Source organism: Poecilia formosa, unplaced genomic scaffold (assembly GCF_000485575.1).
Source record: "Poecilia formosa unplaced genomic scaffold, Poecilia_formosa-5.1.2 Scaffold403, whole genome shotgun sequence".
Taxonomy (NCBI): domain Eukaryota; kingdom Metazoa; phylum Chordata; class Actinopteri; order Cyprinodontiformes; family Poeciliidae; genus Poecilia; species Poecilia formosa.
In genome coordinates, this window is record NW_006800342.1 from 325,294 (window position 1) to 345,139 (window position 19,846).

A 19,846-nucleotide genomic window follows, 5' to 3' on the forward strand; every position below is an offset into this window, starting at 1 on the left:
CCGAGACCTAACGCCATCTGTAATGTGTGTTTGTGTCTTCTTCTTCTTCTTCTTCTTCTTCTTCTTCTTCTTCTTCTTCTTCTTCTTAACAATGCGTGTCTGTTAGTCCGCAGTCTTTGATGTGTATAGTATAGGTCTGGTCATGTCTTCTTTCGTCGTTATATCGCTGTGGATCTCTTGCCTGCGACATCTGGACTGGTGTGAAACAGCTGCTTTAGTCCCCCTTAGGATTTATGGCCCATGTACAAACACACACTCTCTCTCTCACACACACACACACACGCACACACACACACATACACACACACACACATTGACAGTTCCTCATATAACCACTTATTCCTTATCTTTGCACCACATCCAGTATCACGCTCCACTCGTTGCTAACCCGTCTTTCACCTTGGTATTTCTCCTCGGTTTGGGGGGTTTGAAGACGCGCTGAGAGACGCCAAGTCTTTGTCGGCGCGTTTGGCGAATGTTGCACGTACGAAAGTACGTTTCATGCGCGTTTTAAGCCTGCAAGCACATACACGCGGACACTTAAAAGTTTTATACGGTTTGTAGTTTCGCATCCCCATGGCAAGCATTCCTCAGCCTCTGATCTTCCACACTCCTCTTTTCATCCCTCCGTTTCTCTCCTCCTTTTCTTGCTCCTCTCCTCCGCTTGTCGTCATCCTCGGGGCGACGGTTCATGTTCAAGAACATTCTAGTTTTGGTCCGTCGAGGGGGGAGAACTGTGTATCCTTTCATGTTTTGGCCTTTTTTCCCTCTCTCTGTGGTTTGTTCGTTAGGAAGGAGTTTATTAATTTGCGAGATGATTTATGGGCTGATTTTGGATGCAGGCTAAATTTCGCAAAAAATTTCGCAAAATATATAATATAATATATATATATATATATATATATATATATATATATATATATATATATATATATATATATATATATATATATACACTTTTGTGCTTCCTCCTGCTCTCAGATTGCACTGCAGTTCCATGGATGTGAAGTTCGATTTCATAGAGTTGTGAAACCTTGGCTCGCTTCTCCATAAGAAATATATATCAGTTAATCGCATAATAAACTCAATAAGCTCAATAATTTCCATTTGCATGACTTATCGTTTTTCTGTTTTCTGTCTTTCTACTGAAAACTGGATGGCAAAAATCTTCAGTCTGGTGCTTTGGTCTCAACTAGACCCTTTTTTTGAAGGACATTTTTGTTTGTAGAGACTTCATAATTCATTTTCTTGTTTCTGTTGTTTTATTTCTTTTGGATATGTCAAATGTCTTCCAGTTCCAGTGTTAAATCTTCATTAGAATTTAAAATTTATTTATCTTTGAAAATCTGTTCCTGCATTACTATGTCATTCTTGAAAATGGTCCCAAACAACATTATTATCGTTTATTGCGATAACTTCAGGGACAATTTAACGTCCAGTAAAATTTGTAATCATGACAGACGTAGACACACGTTTGACCTGATTAGTAAATCCCTATTGGTTCATCTAATAAAGGGAGTACAACCTGTGGTGTTGCTGATTTAAAAGGCCTTTTTTACGGTGGCATTGAGGAGGTGCTGGTTAAAAATCACTGAGTTTCCTTTAGAAAGGTCGTTGAACAAAAACTAGGAACATTCAGATTCTACCAAGAAATCTAAATGTCAAAGATGGAAAGAAGTAGTTATTTTAGAACAACCGCGTCAAAGAAACATATTGTACCAGTAATTTATAACAATCTTGTTTTGTTTTTTTGTTTTTTTATCTGCAACATTCAGTTTAGGGAATGTTATTCTGGGAAATACTAGAATTTGCTCTAGTCGCCTCAGGAAAGTCCTTTGACTCACTTGATTCGGACCAAAAAGACATTTTTCTTTTTTTCTCATGTTGTAAGTGAAATAATCTGCCAGTTGAAACTAATACGTTTTCATCATTATTAAGGGATTACTGAGTTATACAAGCTTCCTGTAGGTTAGTTTTATCTTAAGTTTGATCTTAATCCATGTGTACGAAGATATTTTGCATTAGAAACTACACAAGAATACTTGATAAGATGTTGTATTTTTGTAGTGTACTCAAGCGTCAAAACAAGTTTAAGGCATATGTAGCAAATTCTAACGTTTCCCAAAATAACATTCCCTAAACTGAATGTTGCAGATTTAAGGAAAAACAAAAAAGAAGTTTGTTACAAATTACTGTTACAATGTGTTTTCTTTGTCTCAGTTGTTGTACAATAACTTCTTCTTTCCATCTTTGACATGAACAATAACACCTTAAGGTGGATTGAGGCCTTTACAAGCGGGCCCTTTATTCAAAATGTTGTAGCTTAAAGTGACAAACTAAATGCATTTGTGAAATATGTCATCAGAGCAGGTGCATCTGGATGTGCCAAACTTTTAGTGTTCCGATTTATGAAGACTTGAGCTTTTTGTTTTTTCCACAGGCATGGAGGGAGTTTGGCACTAATTGGAAACTGCTCCTCTCCGTGTGCATGTGCACGCTTGTGGTGCTGCGCAAGATTGACTGTGTCTCCCATTATAGCCACAGAGCAGTGATTAGTCTTGTCTGTGAGCTGATTAATATTCTCCAGAGACGCCGGCCGAGGTGAGGGAAATGATTATGGGAGGGACAGATAATGGAAAGATAATGCCCCCATGGATCACACTGTCAGAACGGAGAGAATGTGGGAGGGAGGAGGTGAAAGGGGCAGAGGGAGAGAAATATGCAGGTGCACTGAGCAGAGCATTTCTTCTGAGGAATTTACAAACAGAGGGAGAAATGTGAGTGTGATGTATTTCATCAGATCAGTAGGATTAAATAAGCAGACATACAATAAAGCACTTTTTTTACTCAAGTTTAGCCAGTTATTGGGTATTCTGTCTTTTTTATTTACAGATTTTCCTTCATCTTTGAAAGGAAAAAAGAAAGACTTGACAGGTTTGCACAGAACCATGACTTCAGAACTCCACGGTGTTTCTTAGCACCAGAGATAAACCGTTGTCAAAACTTTCAGGTTGAATGAGAAGAACGTTGCAAAATCTTGTGCCAAACCTTTTCAGATAGCGCGGAACCAGCTTCCAGTTTTAGTTTGAGACACACGCCCTCTCTGTTTCGGCCTAAAACATTTATTTTTATTTCTATTAAGCTCATAGATAGGGTAGCACAGGTTATCTTGAGTTAGCTATAGTTATGCTTCTATAATCTAAAGGAGATAAAGACGTAATGAGCGCTCTTCCTGTTGAGAACGTTTTAAAAACAGGATCTTGCAGCAAGAGAGAAGAGGACAGGAGGGAGGATGGAGTAAAACTGAGGATGAGGGAGGGTTGATATAATGATTTAGGGGCACACATGTAGGACCCCAGTTGGCAAGCGAATAATGAAAGACTGAAGAGGTGAAGAGTAATGGGCTCCACACACTGGGAGCGACCAATTGCGGCGTATGTGACAGTTTTCCGCCATTCGGGGTGAACCCAACACACGGGGCATGAACGTTTTTCAACCTTCTTGTTTCGTCGTTATGTGTATGAGCTCCAAATTTCACGTGGATGAATTTCGCCGGTCGCTTGGCCGGAATAGGGCAAGTGATTGTCGGCTCTTCTTCAGTGGGAAATTAAAGGAGAGAGAGAGAGACGTGGCCTCCCGCGTGTCGAGCCCCTAATGCAGAGGGGAGTGAAGTAAGATGTGTCAGAATGAAAGAAATAGGACTCAGAAACCAGTTAGGGAGTTTAATCGCCTTCCTACACAATTATGCTCGATTCTCATTTCCCTTCAGTACCCCGTCTATGCTTTCTCCCATAGTGTTATGGCCCCTGGCCTCTTGAGGCTGTGCAGGCTCCATTTTTGTTATGCAGGTTCAGCTGTGAGAGCACACCTTCCTGATTGGCTGCCTGAAGGCTGCAGGAAAGCAGCTACACCATTGGACCAGCAGAGGATTGCCAAGCCAATCAGATGTTGATGAGGCCCACCTGCACCATATAAAAGGCTCCTGAATCCAGTGGGGGCAGCTAGTTGGAAGAGGTTTTGTGAAGTGGTTGCCCATGTTTGGTGTTTGCAACTGCTGTGGCTGTTTTGAACCATTTAGAACCATTTTAAACCATTTTGTTTCTTTTTGTTCTGCTAAGTAGCTTGACTGCTTTAGATTGCTTTGCCAAGCTAGAAGCTTGTTTGGGAGGCTTGGTGCTCCCTTTGTGTGTTCTCCCCCCGACCCTGTTTTGGGTTATTTTGAGTTTACTTTGGATTGACTTGTGTGGACATTTTGTATCTTTAATTTGCACTTGATAATCTTGAGTTTGTTAACCCCTTTTGTTTTGCATTAGTTGGGTTAAATTGTATTGTTTTGTGAAACCTTCTCTTGTAATAAATCATTTTACATTCCACTTGTTACTCTGGACACATTTTATGTTGCCGCCCCTGGACCTCTAGACCTTGGGGGCATAACGCAGCTGAATTTCTCTGGTAGAATTTCAAGATGGTTGTTTACAGGAATGTCCGGTAAGCTTCATAGCGTCAAACTGATGCATTACGTATATCTGGGCCAAACGTTAGCGGCTGTGTAAAAAAAGGTAACACAGAAATCCACTGCCTCTCTATATTTGGTAAAACGGTAACAAAAAAATACATTTGTGTCACATTAATTACACAAAACAGTTACAAGTTGAGGAACAAACATTCACACTGCAGATCCTGATACTCAATTTGTGTTTTTTGGTGGTTATTCACATTTTAGTTCAGAATGCATTTAGCTCCATGGGTTGATTTGTTTTTTGTGTTAACCAATTAAATCTGAGTACCCATACCACCATGCTCAAAGTGTGAATAAAAGTACATTTCTCATATTGAAACTTATTCATTAGGGCAGGATAGTCATATATGTTAAATAGTTTCTAATTTTTATTAAAACTACCTCTGGAGGATCTTCAAACATCGACGCTACAGCAAACAACCACAAGCTTTATCTGTGTCGACTGTGTGGGAGACATTTACAAAAGGAAAAGAAGTTGCTTTGTCTCTTTGCAAGAAATGTGAGCGATACAGTTCCTGTTTTCTACTGAAACAATTATTTTTTCTAACTTGAGTTTATATTAAGATTTCCCTTCTGACCTCCACATGGCTGTTTTTGTGGTGAAGTTTTCAGTGAGTGATGGATGACCTCACCCCTGCCACTGTTTCTTGAAATATGTGCATAGCTGCTTTTTTCTCTCTCTCTAACCAGCTCTTCATAATTGACCTTTTGTTTGTGTCTAGCCATCTGTACGACTGTGGCTCTTCAGTTTGAATGTTTGAGTCTTCTTGGGGGCGGGTGGGAGTGTGTGTGTGTGTGTGCTGTCCATTGTTTCCCGTCCTTCTACAGCCCTCCCTGGTTTTGGTTCCTTTGCTCGGGTAAGAAAAGTGCTGGAATTTGAAACATGCGATTTGAACTTCCTTTGTTTTCCTCTGGTCGCTAAGGTAGCACTTCCTGTCAGTGGAGCTGTGAAACCTGTGTGGCAAAAATCTACTATGACAAAAACAGATGCACATGCATCGACATATAAACACAATGTGGTTTAAAGGAAAAAGGATCAGATAACAGTAAAGCAAACATGTAGATACTTCAGTGTAATTGAGGACAATGAAGTAATAACCATACAAATTTTATTTATCTAAGTGAAGCATTTAAAAACATGCAAATTCAATATCACTTCAGAAAACAAGATTTTGTGACCAGAGGATAACAAGATACCATATTTATTCAATCAATATGTTTTCTAATGTCGATCCATTTGAAAACACGGAATCCATGAATGCATCAAAACAATTCAGATTCAAGAATACTTTATTGATCCCAAACTGAAATTAAATGTTATCAACGGTTCTTTAAAGAGTTGCTGTAGATGCCATTGACTGCGGGCAGGAAGGATCTCCTGCAGCAGCCTGCATTACAGCAGGTGTGAAAAGGCTTGGACTGTGTGTCCAACCAGACCGCCTGGTCTGGTTGGACACACAGTCCTTCAGTCTGTGTCTGACTGAAGACACTGTGCTTATGTGACGTTCTCATGAAGAGGATGCTCAGGATTGTTCATAGTTTTCCTGATTTTGTGTGAAATCCTTCTTTTCACCATCATCACCAGAGGTTCCACGGTCATTCCTGGAACAGAACCAGTCTTCTTTATCGGGTTGTTGAGCCTTTTTAGGTCGCTGCCTCTGATGCTGCTGCCCCAACACATGATGTCAGAAGATATTACACTCAACAACAGAGTTATCAAATATGTAGCACCTTGTTGCAAACCTCGAAGGATCTTACCTTCTTCGAGAAGTACAGTTTGTTCTGTCCTGTCTTGTGGACGACTTCACTGTTGCATCTTCGGTCCAGATAAACACAGAGACGTGTATATCCATCAACCACCTCCACTTCTTCTGCCCTCATGGAAATATGGTTTTATCTAATCTTGTTTATCTTGAAATCTACAGTCATCTCCTTTTATTTGTTCACTCTCGAGATGAAGTGACTGATCTCACTCCATGCCACAAAGCAGTCCACCAGATCTCTCCACTGAGATTCTTGTTCATCGCTGATAAACACAACAACTGCAAAGTCATCTGAGTATTTCTGTAGATGACAGAAGTTGGACTTGTGCTGGAAGTCTGAAGTGTAGAGAGTGAAAAGGAATGGTGAGAGTACAGAGCCCTGTGGTGCTCCAGTGACCGCCTGGTCTGGTTGGACACACAGTCCTTCAGTCTGTTCGTGTGGTAGTCCTGGATCCAGGTGATTGTTGAGGCCTCCGCCTGCATCTTCTGGAGTTTCTCACAAAGCAGATTAGGCTGAATTGTGTTAAATGGACTGGACCAGTCAAAGAACCTGATCCTCACTGTGCTGCCTGCTTTGTCCAGATGACAGTGGGTTTGTGGAAGCAGGTGTCTGATGACATCATCAACTCCAACTCCACGGCGATGAGCAAACTGCAGGGGGTCCTGATATGAGCTCGTCTGCTTCCTCAAGTGGGCCACCAGGAGTCGCTTCATGATGTGGGACATCATGGCAACGGGTATGTAGTCGTTGATGACTGATCAGAGAGTTTTCTGTGATACAAGGCAGGACGACTTCCACAACTCTGGGACCTTCTCTTGGTTGAAGAGGTGCTGCAGGCTTTACATGTTCATTTAAGTTCAGAAAGATGAACTTCAGCCATGATCTAATGTCACCAAAGATTCTTAAAACCCACTGTAATGCGTGTATGCATTTTAAAATATTTTCATAAAAACAATGACAAAAACTTCCAGTTTTTCTGTACAGATGAATGGAATATGACAGTGATTAGATTGCCTTTTATTGATTTGTACCATTGTTTGGAATGACTATTACATGTTAGGAACAAAACATTTATTCACAAGTATGTGAAATACAATTTCTTTCCCTCCACTTTATCACAATAAATGATGGAAAATGGATCCCTTTGTCTTCTTCCCTCGGGACCCTTTCTGTCTCCTTTTTGACAGTCACTGTAGGTTCATGACCCCCGACCCGACCACAATGGGGGGATTGAAGCATCGTCCTGCTGTCATTTTGTCGGACTCATCTTTCTCTCTCTCTCTGGCCCTGACAGCCTGTGACAGTACGGAGAGGGACACGGCACAATGTCGCATACAGACTCTTGTTCTTTGAGTCTTTGTCGTTGGCTCACAAAAATGGCTTTGTTGGCACGCAAGGAAACTTGCAGCGTGGAGGAGGTTGTGAGAGGTACTCGTCAATGACGGTACCCCGCTGGAAGAGGGCCTGTGCCCCGTCTTTGTTTGGGCCGACCATTGTTGAAACCGTTTTACATTTTGATGAGATAAACTGTGCATCTGACGCGTCCCGTTCAGGAGAAATGCTTGGTAAAGCACAACGCCACGGATGAATCTTGCAAAAAAGACATTGCATGCTTTTTTTGACTTCAATACCTGAATTCTGCTTCAGCAGCTGCTCCACTGCCTTTCAGGTACGGGTCAAGGTACATTACTAAAGTCACTGACTCAAGCTCCAGACTCACCGAAGGCCTATTTAAATGTAAATTAATAGATAAGGATGATTATTGATGCCAGAAAGATCCAAAAGATCCGTTACTTATGCAGTTGCTTTAAAAAAAACTGAAGAAGTTGGTTTTGGGCTCCTGTTTTTTTTCCAAACTGAAATCTGAAAAGTTTCATCAATGCTCCAGTTGATACATTAATAATCCTGCATATTGTTATTAGATACTTGTATTGTTATTCTTGCCACACGCGATGGCTTATTTCTGTTACCTTAGGGCAAAAAGGGTAAAAAATAAATAAATCTGACTTGAAGCCAGCTGACATAAATCAAATTTGTAACTTCTGTTTTGAACCAACCACATGCTTTAGCCCAATTAATGTTTGTACATGCTTGTGCATTTCCTCGTGTGATAAACGGATACCCACGGCACACCTCCTCTCCGAGTTTCCACTCACTGCTCTGATCTCATGCGGCTGATATGCACAGTCACACGTCTAAACGCCGCGTAGACATTCCTGTCGGGAAACGTTACACTGGGATCTGGAAAACAAAAAGTCTCAAATGTGAAGTTATTGGAAATACGGTGCACACATTGTTCTCTGTGTTGGGGTTATTGTCTTCTCTGTTGTTGTTTTTTTGTTTGTTTTTTTCAGGTTAAAGTTTAAGTCGAGGTGCTGAATCGGCACCAAGCAAGCAGTGGTTTAAGTAAAGAGAGAAGTTGACCCGCGGTGAAAGTGGAACACCACACGCAGAGGAGGCGGCGCGACAGGGCAACATGCGTGGCATAATAACCAACGGGCTTGGACAGACGGATTACAGAGTGACACAGAGTGCAGGGGAGAGATCAGGGTGATTAGAGAGAGAGAGAGAGAGAGTGAGTTTAGGTGGAGCTGACAGCAGAACCAAAGAGTGCATGATGACAATCTGAGAAGGTAAACAACAGATGGTCACAGAAATATTCAAGTAAAGTTTTGGAATTGCTCCGAACCAGGAGACGATGAACGTGAAAATCCTTTTCTGTTCTCAGAATTTCAGATGTGATGTCATTAAAAAGCCCCTCTTAAGCCAACCTGCCCTGGTGAGAGAGAGAGTTTTAGGTTGACCGTTTGGTTTTTGGAACCTCGCGTGAAACTTGCATGATATGTGAATGTTGGATACGGTCAGTGGTGCCACTTTCACCTCACAGCTGGTCCTTCTGACTCTCTGCTGCAGCAGCAACTCCACCGGTGGTATAATGTCGTCACTTTCCTAAAATAATGACCAAAAAATTAATAATTGCCAATTCTTTCTTTCCAAACTATGTTTTAGGCAAAACAATTAAAAATCACTTTTGGTTAAAAAAAAAAAAAAAAAAACTAGGAAGGTGACGATACGCAACAACATCACATCTCCAGGATTAGAAGGAGAGGCACAACCAGAGGTCGCGCTGATGATTTTGTTGTCCGTCATTTTGACTGACAGCATCCAAAAAAAAAAAAAACAAAAAAAAAAATCTGTCATATTCTCTTTTTACCTGTCAAATTCTAAATGATACTAACATAGCTGGTCAAATTAATTTACCAGATTAATTTGCAGGATTGACCACAACTGGACACTAAAACATGAGGAAGTTTATTAGGCCAAAAAAACAGTAACAATGTAATAATTCAAGAAATCCAACATTTATCTTTGGTACATTTTGTAGTTGAATTTGTAGTTTTTTAAATCTACAAATTCATGAGTTCAGCACTCATCGGCAAAAGTAAAATAAAATCATCTGAAGCAATCAGAAGATGGTTTCCTTTCAATTCATGAAAACATAACTTGTGGGCAAAATCATTCATGAAATCATGTCATTTATTTATTTGTTTACAACGTATTATTTTTGGTTTATAGTAAAATTAGCTACAGATGAGGTGGAATTTCTTATCTTTTCAGCTTTTCCATGTCATTTGTTTCATCAGTGCATGTGAAGAGTGAAATGTTTGAAGTGGGGCGTCAAATTTAGTGTGAAAGACATAAAATGATTGATGTTAGTTCAACTTCCCAAATGCACCTTTGAATAATGATGAAATCTGATAAATTTCTAAGAAATGTGCGAATAAGAATAATTAATTTTTTTTTCTAAATCACAGACTTCTGCAAAACAAAAAAAAGTCACCGTATTCTGAGGATGTACGCATGTTGCAACATGGATGTTGCGTTATGCCACATCCCTCGTGAAACCAGAGTCGAATATAGTTCTGGTCAGTCCTGGCGTTCCGCTTTCAGTGTTACTTTCTTCATCTTTGCATGAGGAAACATGCAGAGCAGCATGAGGAGAGGAGTCTGACTGGAAGAAGGGAATACAGGGAGAGAGAGAGAAAGAGAGAGAGAGAAATTTAGATTTTAAAGCTTTGTGAAAAAGAACAAAGAAGCATGAACTTCTTGTTTCACTTCTGTGTATCTAAAATGGAAATCTGGAAGCAAACGAACGCCTGGTTACTGTAACCACAACTCCCAAAACAAATAATGTGACTCTAAAAATAAAAATGTGATTCCTCTGATTTATTGGCTGCTCCACGTTTCCAACTTTTCCTATGAGAAGATTTTAAAAAATGTTTAAAAAAAAAAAAAAAGGGCAACTGATTTCAAATCAGTTATGGGCAAATCTAAATGTGTCCAAAACCTCAGACTTTTTTTTTCTTTTTCTTTTTGCTAGAAAGAAGGTTCAAGTTTTTATCATGGACTACATAACGACTTCTAGATTAAAACAACATTTACCACCTTGAATAATTTTTAAATTAACTAATGTTTTCTGTATGTTACTTTTAGCTGTACATTGAAATCTGTTATAAATGATAGATCATGAATGCTGTTCATTTTGTTGACTACAGAAGAAAATCGACAATCTGCCTCTTTGGCTGAATCTGATGTATTCACAATGACTGATATACATTATTCCCTTTATGAAGCAACTCAAATTCACTAATTCCTGATGTCGGTGCTGCGCAGACGCTGTTGGGACACGGTGGTGACACAAAGGGCGACAGATAACCGCTGTTGATGATTTTCTCCCATGAGCGTAAACATGACTCGAGCTCCTATCAAGATCATAACAGGAAGCGACGCAGGAGGATGTGCAGAAGTATTGAATGCTGAGCTATTGTGCAACACAGTCTTGCTCCATGTTTGTCATCACTTGACTGACAACCCGAGCTCTTTGTTTTCAAAGCTTTTTGTACTTATTTGGAGAAATTAGGGGAGAATTTTGTTTTGATTTTTGAGCATTTTTGGAAAATGAGATCATTTGGACAGAGCCCTGACTGTCTCACACAATGGATTATTGAACAATTTGGATGGAGGCTCTGGCTGGAATTTGCCTGGTGGCTCATTAGTGACATGAACTGTTTCACAGAAATTAATTATGAAAACTTGATTTTCTAACTCTAATCTTAACTGTGCAGAAATGAAGCTCAACATGTAAAACCTACACCGTCATTCAAAGCTTTACATTATATAATTTTTTGTTGCAAATATATATATTTTTTTTTTCAGAATAAGTGGGTATAGTTTATTACAGAGATTCAAAATTTTTTTAGAAAATTATTTTCCAGTTTAGACATTTTTAAGACGTATCAGAGATGGTGTGGTGTTCTGAAGTTGCACAACTAAGCTGCCAGTTTAGCAGCGGACTGGGAAACCCCCCTGAACTTTTCCAAGTGCTAAAAACGTCTGAATTTTGCTTGTTGCGTAAACATCTGAATAGAACAGTCTCGGCTTTGTCATCCATCAACCGTCTTTCTTTTTACAATAATCGTAAACTCGATGTGCTACAAAAAGTTACCATGCCTGCTGTAGACTTCTTTACTTTAAGTTCACCTTAAGGCTTCTAATGACCTTTTAACATAGGTGAACAAAAGGACAACAAATGTTTTGTGGAAAAGCACTTTAACAACAACACTTTAAAGTAGAAAGTAAAAGACATACTTGTGTTAAAAAATTGCTTTAAAACCTGTTAGCTGTATAGTGTTTTACTAGCCTGGCCACTGCCTAGTTATAAAATTCTGCTCGATTCTCATCTCCCCTCAGTCCTCTGTTGGGGGTTTCTCCCATTGATCTGGATTATTCTGGTAAAATTTCAAGCAGGCCAATCAGCGAGCAGAACAAGTTGTGAAAGATGACGCTGGTTTTCTGCACTGTTTTAGAAAGAATCGCAGTCGGCCTGCAGTTTAAGCAGTGGATGAAGTAAACAAAGCCGTTCAGTCCGTGTTGGCCATGCCTCTAAATATTGAATTAACATTAACAATTGATTCGTCCAGCTTCCTCTTCACAGTGATTATGGTTGTTTACAGCACAGGCAGTTTCCAGTAAAGTTCATAGAGTCGAACTGGTGCATAGCAAACATCACAGCCAAGCGCTAGCATTTGGGTAAAATGTAAAACATCAAGAGTCCACGACTCCAGCAAGCAATTATTTATCAATACCTCAGAGTCTAGACTCCGGTTACGAAGCAAAACATAGAACAAGAGGCTTTTTTTTTCTTTTTTTACCAGTTTCTACCTAAATGTTCATTTAAAAAAAAAATCAGCTTCTGGTGTCTTTGGTTTGAATTTTGGATCTCTAGGCAGCAGATGTAACCAGCAATCCGGGTAAATACCACAAGGTTTTCTGGAAGATTCTTGGGCGTACATGGAGGAGACTGAAACAGAGTTCTTGAGTACAACACGAAGTCAACAGGAGTAAGTAGAGCTAATAGGACTGGACCCAAACATCTCTCCTGCTTATTCTGAATAAATACCTGGTTGCATGACTGTTTGTAGCCAAATTACAGGTTTCATGTGAGATGTTTCTATAGAACTACGAAACCATTTCTATAGAAGTGTTGTCACTAGGTAGTTGCATGACAGCCGGACCAACGCAAAGAGAGCTGCTTTTTCTGCCTCGACATGCCAACATTGGTTTCAGTTTATCAGTTAGATGAATAGCTAATTGAAAATTACATATCAACAAGCAAACAAACTTGGCAACGCAATTAAATTAGGAATCATCAAAGCAAAATCTCAAAGAACTCTCTTCAGCACTGGAAAGCAACACCAAGGCTAACTCTGCTTTCACTTCTGCTTTGAGAGTTGCTTTTGTTTGAGAGACGTGCTAATGGCATGTCTAAGAAGAGCTTAGGTTGGACCTTTTTTTCTTTTCCTTGGAAGACTAGCTGACTCGTCTTTATGTGGAAAACTCACCGGTTCAGCAAGTTGACTGCAGATGTTTTATTGCCGCTAATTGTTCCAAATTGTTTTGAAACGATGAATAATGGAGAACACTTGGCAGCAGATCGTAGTACGTTCCTTTTCTAGATTTATTTTTGTTTTCTTACTCTATTTTGAGCCAAAATGACAACAGAATGATGCTCCGCACGCTCTGTTGGGGTCTATTATAGTTCAAGTTGCCAGTGTGTCAATTCTTTACATCATAGCTAACCATTAATTTAGAATAATATTCTCATTAATTCCTTGTTCTGTGACTCACAATAAGCACTTAAGAGTCTTGAATAACATTTTGAACAACTGTTTACCAGCTGAATTGATCGATTTACAAAGTCATCAACATCTTAACATGTCACTTTTGGCATTATCTTTAACTTAAAAACTCAAATCTTGATTGTGGATTGTAACAGGATTAAACCGTTTTGAGTTGTTAATGGCCGACTAGAACTGTTCTGTCTGCTTTTTGTGATCTTGGTCTTGCTTTAGAGTGTGAATCAATGTTTCAGAGAAACGCCTTCAAGGTTCTCCACAGAGCCAAAGCTTTGGTTCTCACAAGCTGATCGTAGAAGCAACAATCAAACTTCTTTAGTTTGTTTTTTGGGTTGGTTTAAGTCAACAAGGCCTTTATATTGATGAAGATTTACTAGTTCCACTGGCAGATTATTTCACCTGGAACATGGGAAAAATGTCTTTTAGGTGAAACAATCTGCCAGTGGAACCAATACTTTTTAAAGTCAATATTAAGGAATTTACTTGAAACAAGTTCTTATGTCATGCTGAAAAGTTAAGCTTGTTTTTGTCTTATTTCAGTTGTAGATATTCGAACTAGAAATTAGGCCAAAAATACTTGGTAACATTTGGTGTTTTTTGAAGTGTTTTGTTGCGATTTTCATGTGTTCAAACTGTCGATGTAAACACTTCCTAAAAATACAACCTCACATTTGATAATGGTCCGCACCTAGAAGTATAAAAAAAAAACTTTATATCCCAACGCCAGAACACGATCATCCTCCAGTGGAGGGTTAGGGTTTGAGCCCAACCTGTCCTAACTTTGCAGCTTTACTTGCTTCATTTATATAAAATGCAGTTCTACACTGGAGTGCGTCATGATCTGGTGGTTTGGTGGTGAGGTAGGACGCAGGCAGACCCAGGTTGAAGTGATGAATAATGGTTTTAATGATGAAATAATCCAAAAGAACAGAATCCAAACAGGTTGCACAGGGAGCAACGGGGAAGACAGAGATGCACACACGACGAGGATCCGACAAGAGACAAAGACAACAGGTGGGACTAAATACACTGGGAGGGTAATCACAGAAACGAAACACAGCTGGGAACAATCAACAAGGAAGACTGAGACTCACAGGGGAACAGGCTAATAAACACAGAAAAACCTCAAAATAATTACACAGAAAACACAGATCACCACAGAGTGGGAAGATTCTCCCCTTAGTTCAAAGTAGTACTGAGGTTTGTGAAAAGAAAGAGCAGCTGTGATTGTGATTTGTGACTCAATCAAAATCTACAGCAATGATTAGAGAGTTGGCTCCCATTCTGGCCTCATATTTGTAGATACATGTTCATCATAGTGGAAAACGCTCACATGGACGTTCATGTGAGCACTCTAACACATAGTGACCCCAGGACAAACGATGGGTGGGGTGTCTGAGACACGTGGAGCCTCAACACCCCGACAGCCAACGGCACAGAGACCAAACTACCAGTCCAGCCCATACAAACCCACCATCACCACACGACAACACTATTGTGGCCGAGGCGGAGTGTGTTTGTGTGTGTGCGGGCGTTCACTCGGGCGGGGCCGGTCATCTGGGTTTCCTCCAGAGAGCGAAACAAATGGTTTTAGGGAGATTCACTTCCCCATCGGGACAGACGGATAATATTGACAAAGTCTGTCACAATAAGAAGCAGACCGAGCCAGAAATGTGCAAACTGCTGGGCAGAGAATGGAAATCTCTCGGCACACTAAATCTAATTTCGGCTAGTGTGATTTTTGTTTTTTCTCTTTTTGTTCTTTTTAATCATCTAAACAAATTCAACTTGAAATGCATCATTCAGACTCACATCATGGACAAACTCCCATCCAGATCACTGTTTTTACAAATACTTTATCTCTGCTGATACCTGGACTCCTCAAACAATAAATCTTCTTCATATGTTTGTTTATTTTTTTTAAATCATTTTTGTTGAATTTCATGGGCCAAATAAGTGCTGGTTAATCCTTTAGGATTTATTGGTTCTTTAAAGCTCCATAACGCCCCATAAATGGGATTTGTGGATTTTCTTTAAAACCTCAGGGAACGCAGAATGCCAGAAGGATGAAACTAGCATAATATCTTTTAGCTTTTCCAGTGAAGCAATTTATTAACTTACTGTTCTTAACTTTGTTTTTATTCAGCAGAGTGCTTTGACCTTTACTGGGCTTATGCAGACAGCTTTGGACCAACCTCAAGGGAATGAATCAAATTTGTTTAAAGAGAGCTGAGTAATCATAAGCCAGTATCTTTCTGGAAAGTAGCAGAAGTTGTAAAACCAGGGGAACTTTTCTTTAAGTGAATTGCAGTCAGTTGGCTTTATGTTTTTGCGTTGACAATATTGCTAAATCAAGACTTGACCAACAGGCGTAAACAGTGGACACTATCTGCTTCCATCCATCCATCCATCCATCCATCCATCCATCCGTCCGTCCGTCCGTCCGTCCGTCCACCCGTCCGTCCGTCCGTCCGTCCGTCTGTCCATCCCTGGTTAATGGTTTTGTTATGGTGACACAGCTGTTCAGTCCCAGTCCCTCAAATTCCCATCACATTTTTAATACTGTATTGGACTGACCTTCACCTGCTTTTTAAAACTTGGTCTAACAAAACACTCCTCATGGCTCGGTGGGAGTTTAAAACAGGCGGCTCACCAACAATATACTGTGAGTTTAATCAGTTACTATGATACTAATCATTTAAAAACCTCTGGACTAGGACATCCCCAGTACCCTGGAAAAAAAACAGAAACATACCTTTAACAATATGATTTTTGGGAAAAAGATCCCAGGGTGAATGTCAGCTGCAGGAGCTCTTGTGAGTGGAATTCGCCTGGTTTTCCTATCCATGTGTTTTCCTCTCACACTCCAAAAATATGCATGCTGTTAACTGGCTTCCTGTGAGTCTATTTTGATGCCTTTGACCCTGAATAAGACAAAGCAGGGTACATTTGGTATAATGTTTTTTTAGAGAGAAATGTCTATTCATTCATTTGCTTTACTGTTCTTGCTGTGAACTAGCTAAGAGGTGGGGTACACTCTGGACCGATCACAAGTCCACCATGCATCAACTCACACTTACACCAGACTAACAATCAGTTCACATGGCAAGATTTTAAAATTCTCAACCAGCTGTCAAAACCTCAGAGACCCCATTTGGTCCTATAGTGTGTGGTGACCAGCCACACATGAACGCATTTCCCTCATCAACATTCAAAATCTCAAAACAGAGAAATCTCACAAAACCTCTTCAGACAAACACGAGGAAACAAACATGGCAGCAGTTTGTGGACTATGTATCTTTTTTTTCTGATGAACAAAGACGTCCTCCAGGATTCCGGTTTGCCGTTGCAGTTGTTTTGCCTTCTTTGTATTTTGAATTCCCATCGCCTCACTTTCTGATTGTGGATCAAAAAGCTCAACCAAACAAGAACGGAACAGGCTGCGTTCTCATTTGTCTCCAAAATGAGTCTGTGCCTAATGGCCTAAGCGTCATACAAATACCTTTAACAGTATGATTTTTGGGATAAAGATCCCAGGGTGAAATTCAACTGCAGAAGCCCTTGTGAGGCCGGGAACAACACACACCCAGTTATATTAAGCCAACATTATCCAATTAATTTTTTTAGATCAGAGTGGTCCTGAAGTCCTTCGGAGCAGACCGGATCACTCTTAGTACCCACCACACACAACAGGAATATCTAATCGGGGCATCCTTAAGTTTGTTGGACAGAAGAAATCACTAACAATCATCATTATAAAAATCTTGCCGTGTGAACCAAGCATAAAAGACACAAGTTACCCTAACAAGCATGTTTTATTCAAACAAAGGGAGAACCATGAAGTCTTCACTCAAAGTACAATGAGGCCCAAGCCAAGATTAAAAGTCCTGGATATTGTTTCTAACAACTGCTTGTCCTGACAGGTGAAACATCTGTGATAGGTGAGAAGTTGAATGGGTGTACAGATATCGCAAAACTCTGTTTACCTCAAGAACCTTATGTAATCGCTCCCCACTATCATAGGGTTAACTTCACAAAAAAATGTGAACGCAAACACATAGTGGTGAGCAAGAAAGTTGTGTTCCCCCATGTCGACCTCTGTGCACATAACCATCCGTATGTTGATCGGCTAAAGCTGTGCCAAGCTGCTGTGACCTCTCTGAAAAGCGTGTGTACTCATCTTCTCGGGCGAGTGTAAAATGTATGAAGACCCGCCGAGCTGTTGACAGAAAACACCATGGTGCGACCCCGGAGGGTGCCACCGACCCTGAGTGGCTGCCAGCTACCAGCTCATTAAGCTACCGGCGTGGGGGGACATCGTGCCAAAAGACACTTTCTCCATTTGGTTCACAACACCGTGAACACAATCACACACACTTGTCAGAGGAACACCACAGGGGTGGCAGGCGGCTATGTTCGCATGCCCACCATGTGCATGTGCAACCACTCTCGTAAACCATCATAATGCATTGGGAGCAAAACATTTGTGTGGCCTCTGTGACCTGGCTGAACTTTGGCTCACCCTCAATGGTTCATCAGACCACAAAACCTCACACCTACTCTACAGACAACCGGACCAGATCGGGGGGTGGGTTATGATTTATTGGAGGAGAGGCCTATAAGGAAGAGAAATCTGTAAGAAGCTGCAAAGATGCACAAAAAATTGTGTTTAAAAAAAATACAGCAAATAACAAAATCACAAGGTGATAGCAGTTTTGTTACAATATATTTTCAACAAGACAAGATGTTCTTCAAACCGTCCTGTGAGTACAGGAGTCTTATCAGCTGAAGTTGTCAGATTTTTATTTTTTCTCAGCCCACAAAGGAGCATCTCAAGGTGGGAAGTTGCCACACAATCACAGTCTTAGCACAACATTGGCCTTATTTTCATTCCTTAAATAACATTGTGCTCTGCCAGATAAATGTCTGGGGATGAGATGAGAACACGTTTCCCTTGTAGGCAGGATAACTTAATATGTGCGTGCTTCTTTTGCATGTTTTGACATCGACTGGGCTCATGACAGGACCTCTGGGTCTGTGGCACAGTGAATAGTTTCCTGTCATGAATTCTGTTGATCTCTGTGAAAGCTTTTTGTTTAACCATGCTTCTCCTTGAGAGTTTTATGAATTGTACTTACTCGTTTATTTCAGATTTTGAAGCAGTAGAGAGAGACCTTCCTTCATTGAACGTTGATCAAGAAGACATGCAGTAAATGACGCAGGGGCTTAAACTGAACCTCGAGTCAAGAACAATAACCTCTGCACGTGATGCTGAGCCTGCTGAACCACTAAACCAGTTGGCACCTACTTATTTGTTCAATTATTACTTTATGTCTTTTGTCTTCCTGTACAATGCTTTTTGATAGTGTGAAACATGGATTATATTTACATTTCTTTGTCCCACTAATCTGTGATCCTCAGTCTTTGATCCTTCATGGTTTAGTCAGTCCTTGCTGGATTCATCTGCTGCACACCATCCAGGTGTTGTTGTCTTTTATTTCTTGAGGGATTTTAGGTGCAGGATGCACATTTTTTATTTTGATATTAAAGTTTTCCGCTTCAATATCTCCTGCCTGCATTCATCCATCTATACATTATCTTCCACCAGAACTTTCTACTCCCCAGTGAGGACATGTCTGGGTCAAGGACACATCCTAACCAGATGACCAAGTCAGCTGGGTCCTCTCAATGCAGATGGCGTATCAATATTTTTATCAATCTTCTGTTTCCCCCCTTGTTTGCAAACTTGGGGCAGGACTTGTCATCAAACTGGAGAAGGAGCTTTAACCTTTTCCAGCTCAAGACCTTAGTCCCAGATTTGGAGGTGTTTATTTAGGTCCTGACCTCTTCACATTTGGCTGCGGATGACTGCAGATCACAAGCTGATGAAGCTGACAAAACACTGTGATCTGTGAAAGGCAGAGACACAATCCTGAGCCCTCCAGAATGAATCCCTCTACACCTCGACTGTGGATAGAAATTCTGACCCTACAGATTATTAACAGCTTCCATGTCAAAGGGCCGCTTGGCAGAGTCCAAGTCTCACCATAACATGCATGCCTGACTTACAGCCTGCAAAGCAAACCAAACTCTGAAACTAGTCATACACAGGAACCTAAAGGCGCGTATCAAGGGGCTTGGTGCTCCAGAATCACCTCTCACCGAATTTCCAGAGGGACAAAGTCAAACATCTTTTCCAAGTCCGCAAAACACATTTAAACTGGTTGGGCAAACTCCCATGCACCTCCAGTACCCTACATCCTACTGGCAGTGTTTACATGCTAGTCTCTATATGTGCTAGTGATAGCCCTGATGATAATGTTTGCCTTACAGCTAAAATAAGCATTTTAGCTTATTTTTGATATGT

General features: G+C 40.5%; 2 long non-coding RNA genes across 2 annotated transcripts in view; both read right to left on the minus strand.

The window, feature by feature from the left end:
• LOC103154842 (uncharacterized) overlaps window positions 1-477 on the minus strand; it is a 679-nt gene extending 202 nt beyond the window's left edge. Inside the window, exon 1 of the long non-coding RNA XR_477974.2 lies at window positions 8-477. This is a non-coding gene — a long non-coding RNA (uncharacterized LOC103154842). The remainder of the gene's footprint in view (window positions 1-7) is intronic.
• Window positions 478-6,192: 5,715 nt separating this feature from the next.
• On the minus strand, window positions 6,193-19,392 carry LOC107833532 (uncharacterized). The gene is made up of 3 exons (XR_001659281.1): window positions 19,381-19,392; window positions 18,029-18,035; window positions 6,193-6,712 (listed from the first exon to the last, which is right to left on the minus strand). It is a non-coding gene; the product is annotated as an uncharacterized LOC107833532 (long non-coding RNA).
• Between the last annotated feature and the right edge of the window lie 454 nt (window positions 19,393-19,846).